Source organism: Agelaius tricolor, unplaced genomic scaffold, assembly GCF_023055355.1.
Source record: "Agelaius tricolor isolate 1412-34295 unplaced genomic scaffold, bAgeTri1.0.p SCAF_2, whole genome shotgun sequence".
NCBI lineage: Eukaryota > Metazoa > Chordata > Aves > Passeriformes > Icteridae > Agelaius > Agelaius tricolor.
Window position 1 is genome coordinate 10,080,253 of NW_027269262.1, and position 12,109 is coordinate 10,092,361.

Here is a 12,109-nt window from a genome sequence, read left to right on the forward strand (position 1 = left end):
AGGATGCAAAATGGTTCCTCTGCTAGGTAGAAGCAAAATGAGTTAATATATTTTTTAATATTATTATTATCTATTTTGGAAATGATACTTTTAAAAGCCAGGACATGCTAAAATTACTCGGAAAATAAGTATTTTACTAAAGTATGCAGACTAGCTTGCTATAACATGATTTGGTAAAAATTAATATTTTTTTTTTCCTGTGTAATAGCCATGGGACTCAGCTGAACACAGTTAGAAAAAGCCCATTTAAATAGTGGGGTTTCCCCCCCTCCTGATTTTCCAGTGTACAAAGCAAGTTAAAGCAAAAACAAAGGAAAAATACTTTGGCAGATGGACATAGCTATCAAACCTGGAACTTTCCCATGCTTCTTTTTCCACACTTGTGCATTAACCACCAGCCTCTCACTGCAGACCAGGCCCATGCCCAAATCTTGGAAATAGAGGTCTTGTCTGAGATGCTGTTTAAAGCAGCCACAGGTTAAGGTCAAATTCTCTGTTATACCTAAGCTGTGCTTCATGCTTTGCCACATTATCTGGTCCTTCTGGGGACCTCTAAGACATCCCTGCAGATTTAGAGTGGTGTCAAGGTCCCTGTCATTTACCCTTGAATAAAAAGGCCTTTGCCACAGCCAAGAAAAACTAGAAAGCAGCAACTTTCTGGCCCCACCTCCTTCCTCACATCATCCCTACAGAAAGGGGCGGGGGTAATAGATAGGAAACACCATGCTCCTGCACAGAGCACAGGAGGATTTTGCATTTCCATAAGCCTTAGTGTGCCCTTTGCTTGGCCACAGGGGCATAAACAGGGCCCCAGACTAACAACAAAACCAGATCCTCCCTGCCAGTAAGGAAAAGAATGGTTGGTAGCACAAGCACTTATTCTATAATGTTTAATTTTCCCAGCTCACTGGGTTGCCTCAACACACAGGGAAAATTTGCTGGCAACAGGTGGGACCATCAAAATTTTCTGTGGGAGTCCACAAAGAGAAAGTTTCTAACCTGGCATTTTCACTGACAATGACAGAGACTTGTGGGATCCCCCTGCCCCAATCTGCAAGGCAGCTCAAGGGCAGAGGCCCTGGCAATCAGGTGCAAGAAAGACTGTCCCCTCACTGACTGCTCAGCATTGCCAGGAAAGTTGACAAAACCAAGTAATGTTCCACCAAAAAAATAAGTATGACATACCTAAGCCATTATGGATTTTAAAACTGTGGATGAAGACTGTCTAAATATTTTCCTTTATGGAGTCAATAGGCTACATTCATCTATAAGGTATCACCCAGGCCCTCCACTGAGTTCTGTTAAAGAAAAGCTTTGTGGCCCATAATACTTAAACCATTATTAGTTTCTACTTTTTTTTCTTTTTTTTTTTAATAAAACAGGAGTGATGGTACAATATATTAGTTATATTTCACCACAATTTGCTTATATCCATGTTTCTTTTTTTATTAAACTCATCTTTTAGTAGAAAATGATAGGGGAAATCAACTGGGAAAATTATCTCATGGAAAAAGTAGAAAGAGTAACATTCATTATGCATCCTTGAATGTCCTTGAATTAAAGGGCATGTCTGCTTTTAAACACTGAGTAACTTTCAGAGGTGGAATAAGCTAAAGGGATGTTTATCCACAGCAATACTGCCTTGACAAATATTCAAGGGAGTAAAAGGAATAGCTGCACAGTTTGCTCCAGTGACTTTTGTTCCCTTAATGAAATGCACACAAATACCCTCATCCATAGACTGGATGCACCCCTATCTGCTGTGTGGCCTGCACTGACAGTCCGTGTGTCCCTTCGCTCCTCCTGCATCTGTAAGCTTGACAGGTCAGTTCTCTGTGGGTCCTCAGGCTGGAGCAGAATGAGTCATGATACAGCAACCCATTCTTTCTTTAGAATACCAGTGTTTTAGAAAAGACACAACTCTGGAAGAAAACTAAAGAAATTGATATATCACAGTATATGTGTTCTGTGATTCCTTTCAGTTCTTCATTCCAACTCTGAGAAATGATTTCCCACTCTTGTGAATGAAAGTGTTTCTTATTAGAGGAAGATAGAAATCAGATGATAACAACTGTAGGGAATAGGGAGAAATTAGGCATAATGGGCCCTCAAGTTATTTGCTTGTTATTTTAGTTTGCTTTCCACTTTGCAAGTAGTTTGTGGATTTCCTTTAGAAGCAGGGTTGATCAGTTCTCTTTTAATCTAAGTAACAAAATTGAAAATTGTTAGTCTAAAGTAAGAATATTTAAAAGAAGATGGATGAAAACTTAAGGTGTTGAGCCAGCCTTCACCTTCTTTCACACCCCTTTACTTTCAAAAATTCAGACCATCAAACAAAAATTTTTTGCATTGAAAAGGGCTGTCAGGGCTACTGAAGTTGTGGATGAGGTCTGTACCTGATGCTACATGACTAAGGCAGTTTACTTTTATCTCTGTTTTCTTAATAGTTTACAACAAATAGGTGATAAATTCGGAGAGTTTTATTGCATGAGAAAATGTAAAAGTCGTGTACTTAACTAATACAGTTCGTTGGGATATTTTTTAAACATTTCCCGAGCCGACTGCAAGAGCTGTCCAGCCTGTACAGTTCCAGCTTCCTCCTCCTCCTCCTCCATTTAGCAAGGCTCACCTATGCTATTTACTGCATCATTGCATCCAAGCCAAACTTGGTTACTGCGGCAACTAAGTTTTTCTTCTCGAAGGGTCACAGGGAAACATCCTTCAGGATCCCCTAGTAACCGTCAGCCGCCAGGGCTGGGGAACATCAACACTGAAATGCCTGCTTTCCATCGCTAAGGCAGCGCCGCCTGCGCCTGCAACAAGGGGGGCAGAGTCTAGTTACATTCCTGACCCACTTTCACATCCCTCCCTCCTCCTCCTCCTCCCTCTCCTCTTCCCTCCCCGAGCACAGCAGCAACCAGCAGGGCAGCAGAGCCTCCATTTAGCAAGCCTCGCACACCCGCAGCCCCCGAGCTGTCTCCTGGCAGGCAGCGGCAGCGCAGGTTTCCCTAGCAGCAGGCGGGGAGCGGGAGGGGGGACTGCGGACCTCCGGGAGAGGAGGGAATTCCCTCTCGCTAGCCTGTCTGTGCAGCGGTGCTGCTCCTGCCCTTTGCCCGGCCCTTTCCACCCGCATCCATGCCTGCACCCTCACCAGCTGCAGCGTGAGGCTGTGCCCCTTCCCTCTGCTTTCCCAGCCACTCCTGGACGGGTGTTGAGCTTTCTCTGCCAGCGCCCCTTCCACCATCCCCTGGCCCCCGGATCAGCCTGGATGCGCACACCTGACTGCCCTGCTCCCCTTCGCGCCCACCACCTCCTTTATGTAACCCTGCCATTCCTGTCCCTCTCTCGGGCTCCTGGCGCCCGTCCCTTTCCCCAGATAATTGCAACACCTCCCCCCGCCTCCCGGAGTGGCGGGCAGGCAGGTAGGTGAGTAAGAGTAGGGCGCTCCGTCAGCTCCCCTGGGACGGACACTCCCTTTTCCTGAGGGCAGCTGAGAGGGATTTCGCCCCACATCGCACCCGCCTCCCCCAGCCCGCTTATCCCCGGCCTTGTACTCTGGGCAGCCGAGGCCTCTCCAGGCCGTGGGAGGGCCCTGATGTTTGGGAAGGAGGTGTGGACAAGCCGGGGGCAGGTGCCACCCTGAGGGTGCCGGCGTTTGGAATGGGGCTGGGGCTCACGAGGTCCGGGATGGGGGCTGCCAGCCCGGCTCCGCCTTTCCTGGCTCCCTTCGGGGAACAGAGCCGTGCCCGAGGCAAGGAGAGAGGAGGGTGGCCCCGGTACGGCCGGATCCCTGAGCAGGTGCTGGGTGTGGGAGCTCCCTACACAGCGGGACCTGGAAGGGGCAGCTCCCCGAGGATGCAGATGTGCCGGGCCTGAGGGCACGGTGGCGGGAACAGTGCCGGGGATCAGGGGAGCCCAGCAGCTGGGACACGCACCAGCCCACCGCGGTGGCCATGAGACGTGCTAATAGAATCCTCTCTCCTCTCCTCTCCTCTCCTCTCCTCTCCTCTCCTCTCCTCTCCTCTCCTCTCCTCTCCTCTCCTCTCCTCTCCTCTCCTCTCCTCTCCTCTCCTCTCCTCTCCTCTCCTCTCCTCTCCTCTCCCTTTTTTATTTTTCAGTTCTGTTATTGCAAAATACCAGCTATGACCAGCTCCTTGCTGTGAAGCCCAGCCTGCAGGAGTGCCCTGGTTTGTGCCAAGGAAGTGCTCCAGTCCTGCAGTTTTAGACACCTACCGGCCTGGGGACCTGGGCTCATGCTATGAGGCAGGCAGCCCTTGGTGAATTAAAAGGAAAAAAAAAAAAAAATCCCACCTCCTCTATGGTGAAAAGGAGCCTCAGTTTTTAAATTATGGCTTAGATTTCATGTGTTTCTTTCTCAACCCTTTTTTGGGGCTCTTTTTTTGGGTGGTGGAGATTGGAATAAAAAGAGCCATTTAATTTCTGAACGCTAGAAGCATCTGCTTAAAAATTAGTTCACTGTTCTTTGTCCTTGTATAACTTAAACCCACCTGTTTTCAAGTTTGGGCTTGATACATATTTCTGCTCCATTCCTGTAAGCACTTCAGCACATGTTACACATATGCTTACATCTGCAGAGTCCAGGGCTGGAATCTTCAATGTCACCCTAAATGTTTAGTGCTGTACCACATTTACAAACCTGGCTGACTAATAGATTAATAATGACTCAAAATAACATGACACATAAACAGTATATTATTTCCATCACAGCGGAAACAGTGGTTTTCCAGATAGTCTCTCTTTCTCTCTATGTAAATGTGCTTGTAGAAGAGGTCTAGGTACTCAGTATGAAGTACATTTGTGTTTTTACTTACTAAATTTGAACTAACTTCTCAACTAACATTTTACACACAAAAGGGCCACAAAACATATTTATTATTTAAATAAGCTTTAAAATAGTGTGCACTGTCCTGTGTGCTGTGAGTACTAAGCTGGTAGCAGTAGCTCAAGCATCTTTAAACTTTCCTCTGCACTAAGGAAGAGTTACACACCTGCAGGGAGGTTTGTAAGGGCACAAGATTGCACACAGATTATTTCACTGCTTGAAAATGTTTTTTAGTTTGAGTGATTACACTGGGCTTCCCTGCATCTGTTGTGACCACGAATGACAGTGACTGTGTGCTGTGAAGTGCTTTTGTCAGTGGCAGACATTTAACTGGAAATGAGAAAAGAAAAAATAGAAAAAAAACCTGGCAGGAACCAATGAGAAAATAATAAATGCAGAATGTCAACAGTGATAGATATAAAAACTACAAAACTAATTTTTAGTGCAGTATTTTTCACCACGATAAACAAATCTTGAGGCTGAAATAATATACCCTTCTGAATAGGCAGCAGTAGCTATGCTGCAAATGCATTTTTCACCTTTTCAGAGCTTTTCAAGAAATTAAAATGCAGTGACTATTTGCAAAACAGTTTGATAGGTTATTATTAAAATAGTAGCATCCTCATTCCTAATGTCAGAAGACATGATTGGAACAAACTGCTAGGCTGTTTAATGAATGATCGGCCATGAACAGCACATGCCTTTTTCAATAAAAGATTTTTATTCTTATTAGGCTTCCATAATTCTATCCAAATCACAAACTACAAGATATTTTCAAGAAGACATGTAGAGAAGAATGTTTTTTCTGGATTTGTTGCATATAATATTGCTTTGTAGTATTTTATAGTGAAGATTTAATAATTAAAGAGCTTGCTTGGGGAGCTTTTGTGATAGTTCCTGGAGGTAGCAGAGAGGGCAGGCGAAATGAGGTGATGCAAGTTGGTACAGCCAGTAAGCCTAGCTGCACTTGCTCAAATTTAAAGGTGCTCTGCAAGGATGTATTTTCTGTGCTGCAAGGGTGAGTTTTGAGGTTAAATCTTTACTACATCTGCTGCAACACAAATGACACCGAAGTAGTCCTAATATCCTGGCCACACATTCTCTTGTGGCGAGTCCAGGTTAGTTTGAATGGTTTGCTACAGAATGGACACTGAAATCCTGTTAGCAAAGGGGTAAAGGGGACACACACGTAGGAGGCTTTGGGAGGCATAAAAGAGCATGCAGGGGAGGCTGTCCTGGGATGCTGGCAATGGCACATGGGAGCACGCAGCCCAAGACAGTTAGTTAAGGTGGCTTTTATTCAGGCATCTACTGCAGCCATAAAAAGAGGTGTGCGAGGGAATATCTTGGGAGAGCCTTTCCCAATCAGCAAGGCATGCCTCGAGGCACAGCGTCATTAAGGGTGGGGTGCAGAGGGGCCCTGCTGTAAGGAGAGGCGTGTGGAGGATCCTGAGGACAGCACGGAGCAGGAGGAGCCAGGCTGCAATGGAAATGGCTCTCCTTGTCCCTCCCCACTTCCCTGCAGCTTCCAGCCATGCTGCCAGCCACGGGGCAAAGGCCTCAGGTTTGGGATAAGAGAGCCTGAACCATGTGGCAATGTTGGGGCCGTGGAAGGGAGAGGGAGAACAAGGGATAAATATGCCCAAACAACCCCTTTTTCATACTCTTTTTTTCAAAACAGACCTTAGGACCAGTCTTTCCTGTGCTCAAGGATTTTTTTATGGTTTTTTTTTTTTTTTTTTTAAACCCTGCTGTAACTGCTGCTGATGTAGGCGAGTCCAGCAGCAGCCCCCACTTGACCTTGCCTGGTTTGCCTTGCAGTGAGGCTGAAGTTGCTTTTTTACCTTGGGACAGGCCAGAAACACTAGCTTGAGGTAAAAAAAAAAAAAAGCATCGCCTTGCAAGGCAAAGCAAGGCCTCCCTCTTCCTCAGCCATCTCTCTCAGTAATTGGAATTTCAGCAAGTACCTGCCCCTAAGATGAATGCTATGCAGCATTCCCAGGCACGCCCCACCTCGAATGCCAGCCCTGTCTTCCTCCGGGCCCCAACACAGCATCAACAGCCTTCTCCCTCCCGGAGCAATGCATGAGGCTCTGATTCATGCTGCTCTCCCATCAGTAAGCAGGGAGATGTCTGCACCGTCTCCAGCACCTGGGTTTGAGTAGTTACCCAGGCAAAGTTCTTGCTTGCAAAGAAGGTCTTTTCCTCTCTCTCCTGGTCCCATTTCCCAAGATTTATATGACCAATTTCTAAACTCTTCTTAATTGTAGAGATAAGGTATTTAAAACATATGTGCTTCCCGTAACGCCGTGGAGTGCTGCCTCCTGCCCTGTCTTCGTTCACAGAAGGTGCTCATGCATATGGAAACAATCAGGCTACCCAAAAGACAACACACTTGATACTGCTAATTACACGGAGTAAACACCACTGGGACTATAACTGGTCTCTAGATCTGAGTCAGTGTTCTGCTGCTGAGCTAAAGAAGAAGTCTATTCTCTGCATTCATATTATAGCCAGTGAAGTCCCTGCTGCACATATTGCTGATTTCTCTACATGCTACATGGCACAGAGCCAAGGAATTGTAGTGCAAACAGGATTTTATAACCAGCATTATTTAAGGATGGGCAAACTGTGAAGCTCCAAAAGTTAATGATTGTAGTGCACTTTCAATTAATTTTTATTGTCAAGCTGTATTTCAGGGCACTAAAGAGCTCTTGTGATGACAAGCAGGAGTGTGTGGGAACAGGCGGGAATACAGTATGCATTGTTATTCTCTCTGATTTATAGGTCAGAGAATAACCTATCTGGCTGACAAGTTACCTTTTTCCTCTCATGTTAGATGAAATTCATCTCTGTGTTGAGCCCCCTCCAGAAAATGCATTTTAGCAGTATAAATACAGCATCAGTCATCAAATTTACAAATGGTACACATAAGCCACTGCACAGAAGTAAATATCACCCTTTTTCACTAAGGATATCTGTGGTACTTTTGTTGTTATCTTACAATAGCCCAATGCAGAAGTCACTGAATGGATTTAAAAGTACTAACTACATTTTAATGACTCCCAGAAGGAACTTCTGACAGGATGCTTTCTTTTAAAACACAAGTATACACTGAAGTCTACATGCCATAAGGTACTAAGTCTGGATAAAGGCAGGCTGTGCATGAGCAATTACAGTGACAAAGCCTAGCCTTGTATGATGAGCACCAAATTCACCACTTTAGCTCCCTCCCTGTCCCTCTGAAGCCACAGGCCAGAGCCGTGTGTCAGCTAAAGAGCAGCATTGGGTAGCAGGTGAGTTTTGCCTGCTTTTCCCCTTGCAGAGGAAACAAGTTTGGTCCTCTACCCACACACTGACAGATTTAGAGGGTCGTGCTATGTTTGAAACTCTCACAGATTTGACTGAGAATGGGACAACAGACTTGAAAGAGATTACAGGAAAACTGACAGAAAGAACAATTACATAAGTCTAATTTATCTAGGAAATGCAAGGGGAAAAATACCCACCAGAAGAGCAATCCAAACCAAAACAGACACTTTGGAAAGTATAGGTAGAGCTGGGTCACAGACAGGTGTCCAGCTTTAGCTCACAGCTGAGGGAGGTGGCTGCTCTGGCCGGCTCCTTCTCCACTGCCCCAGGTTACTGCTTCAGCAGCCGTGCTGATGCAGCTGTTTGTCTAGCTGTCCTTTAAGCCAGTCCTGTGAAATGATCCATTTCAAAGAAAAGACATGCATTTCAGGGAGAATGCACGGTGGGGGTTTTTTTAACCCAAAGGTCCTTAAAAAAAGTCTTTGGAGCTCAGCTACACAAACAGTTGACTTGATGGCATGGGACAGCAGGTGTAAGTCTCTCTGTGGGTTTGTGAGGAATGAGGAGGAGCTACACCAAAGGGCTCTGCTACAGTCCAAACAGTTGTGTGTCTGTAACCTGAAGTGTTCCTCTTCTTCTCAAGTCCACCAAGACCATGAAGTGACCCCAGGCTTGCCTGTGTGGTGCATGCACCCACTGGGTGGCCACTCTGTGGCTGGCTGCCATGCTCACCACAGGGTACTGTGGCACTTCCTTTGCACCCACCACTTTTGGCAGACCTAGTCTGCACTGATCTTTGCCAGTTAAGCTACATCATACTGATTCCAAAATCTAAATAATGGCAGTGCTATGCCCACACCACTTTAAATGTTAGCCAGGACTTAATGCATTAGCACCAGGCTCATCTCCATGTGACAAGCCAGAGGATAAACTTCTGGACAGTTACCCTGCACTTAGGCCACAGACATTCACATAGGCTGTGACAGAAGTTTCTGTCTCCAGCTCTCCCCTGGTGCCAGAGGTTCCTGCTGCTTCAGATCCAGGGAGTAAGCTCTGGGTTGACCACTTCCTGTCATTTGGTGGCAGCTTGTAATGTTGAAATACTAGGCCCCCTCTAACCTACCTCATTCAGCCTGAAAAATTGTGAAAAGCATTCAAGCACAGTTGAGCAGAGCAGGCCTGAAGGGATGGTAGTCACAGGCTGGGTTGATGCACTTCTCCAGCAGCACCTCAGCTTGGGAGGATGTACATCTGCAGCCCAGTCCCCTGTGCAGACATTGTTTAATTATCTTGAGAGTGTTTATTGCAGAGACAAATGTTGCTTGGTGCTAGCATGAAACCACACAGCTCCTCCTTTGGGTTGGCATTGTCCTCCAGCTAGTGTGGGCAGCTATTCAGATCCTCCATATGTCTGCTTAAAATGGGTGCACAAGACCTTGAGTGTGCTGAGTGGGAGGTAGCTCACCCATCTTTGAAACACAGGTAAGCTGCTTCAGTGCTGGTTGCCAAGCAAAACATCTTCTTCATGGGGAAGCTTTCTGCTGAAACCAAAGTGAAACTTACCCTTAGCTTTCTTATTGCTACCTCTGGAGTCACCACATCCTTCTTTTGCCATGAGCACCTCATCGTTTAGAAAGCGGCAACAAGTGACGCTGCTAAGCACTGAGAAGTGGGTCTCTCTGTGCTTGTGGGGGAAGGGATGAATTTTTGGAGGGGTTAAAATTTGCTCTTTGAAAGCAGTGAACACCGAAGGGTCCACCTGGGGAGAATGTTCCTGGCGTGCTGCAACTTTGTGTTGCTTCCCTACGTTTCTTGTGGAGACAAGCCCCAAGGAATCCAAAGACTTGGCTTATTTTCCTGATCCTGCAACAGATTCCCTGCCTTGCCCAGCCAAAGGCAAGTCATTTAAGATCACATTTTCGAGCACGGGCTTTAATTTTAGCCCTGTAGCTTGAGATATCCAGAATCTCTCTTACATGTGTATTAATCACTTACAGCTCTAGCCAAAATGAGCAGAAGCTGCCTGTACATAGAAGTGCACTGAAAATTAGATGTTACTTCAGAAAACAGGGCCAGGTCTGTCTTACTCAGCATGCTCCTACGTTCACTGGAGGTAGTAAGTAACACCTGTCCAGCTGGGGAGACATCAAGATAAATTAATTTTTATAAAGCATGCGGAATGATTAATTACTTTTTAAACATTATTTGCAAATGTAACAGAGAAATGTTCTTGGAGCATTGTTTCTCTTGTTTGGATATTTTTATTGGATTCAAATAAGAATAAGCATAACCTCCTTCATCAGCAGGCTTACTGACCATAAAGAATTTTGTTTTGCTTTCAGGGATTAGGGCATGAGATTTTGGTTTCTCTCACTTGTTTATGGCACGAATTTGCTACACATAAATCACTGCAGGTCAGAACATTGCTGTTCCCTTAGCATAAGGTAAGAGAGCACAGAATCACTCTTTAATGTTGTGCAATTGGACAGGATTTGGCTTGTCCTGATTTTGTGTTTGGAGAAGTCAGGCTGCCCTTTGTGCTTGATGTTTTACCTCTTTTCTCTTGAAGGTCCAGTGGAGAAATCTGACTAGGTGCTTTTGCATCACTCACTCACTGCCTGATCTTTGTTTTGCTGAAATTAAAATGAAGCTTCCTAGTCTGTGGCTCACTGTGGGATTTCCCAGTGTTTCACCAGGCTGCAGTCGGATGTACTCTTCAAATACTGAAAAAAGTAGTTGTATTATCTTTACACCTGGTCCAAAGTGCATGTGGCTGTAAGGCAGACCAGTTCAGGGGAGAAATCTGGCTCAGAAAACGACAGTCTCTGTTTTTCAGTCAGTTTAGTTTTGTGTGGTTCAGTTGGATGGTAGAGCTGAGCAGCAAGGGCAGGTGCAGAGAGAGAGAGGGAGTCAAGCCCCAGTCCTTCAGGTGTCCTTGTGTGGTGGTGTTTGCAGAAACTGAGGCAGTTGTACTGCCCTCTGTGTCTTCATCTCTCTTGCCACTATCTCTTGGGGGGTGTGTGGGTGGGGTGGCAAGAAGTTAATGTTACTCAGTAGCCAGCAAGCAATGGGGATAAAGACCCATATTGTGCCTTTCTGATCCCAAGGCTATCCCCCTCCCCCCTTCCATTCTTTGGTTTACTCAGTAGAGCTACCCTGATTCACATAAGCTAACAATCTGTTTGAGAAGAAACAATTAGGCCCATAGAAGTTGTTGACATCTTATTTTCATTTTTTTCAATGGCATAATGGGTGCTCCAGTCCAGCTTGTCCTTTTGTGTTCTCCATCCCAGGCATTCCTCCCAGATGCAAAGTCCCTGTGAGGTTGGGGACAGAACAGTGGCTCTCCCAAACATTTTGGACCGAGAGACTGCTAGTGACACTTAGCATTTCTCACAGAACACGATGTGGCTGCTGAGCAGGCTAGTAATTGAAAACACTGCTGAAACCAGGCAGGCTCCCCAGGCCAGCTGCGGGCCACTTCCCGTGCCTGCAGAGCACAGGGCCGGCATTTGCTGGGACCAGCTGTAGGGGCTGGGGAGGATGCACTGTGCTTGCAGGAGGCTACAGGAACAGCTCGGGTGTCTTTTCCAGGAAGCTGGGTGCACACTCCCCGCTTCTTCTTTCTCTGTGGTCTTTTGGAGTTCAGCTTAAATCAGATCTGGAAAACAGCATCCTGCTGCAGAAGAGCCAGTGGTCCTAGAAACAGACTCCTACTATAAAAAATCTTACGGGAGCCAGATGCCCCCGACCCTGACAGAGATTGATCAAGTGGCTGGTGGTATCACCTTTCACTTTGCTTTGGCAAGGGGGGAAGCACGGAATGATGGAAAGTTTTCAGGTGGTACTTTCAGAAAGTATTTAAGGGTTGTTGTTGTTGTTGTTGTGCTTTGTTTAAGTGCTGCAAACAGGAAATCAGGTCATTCTACTCCACACAGTGCAAGCACAAAGACA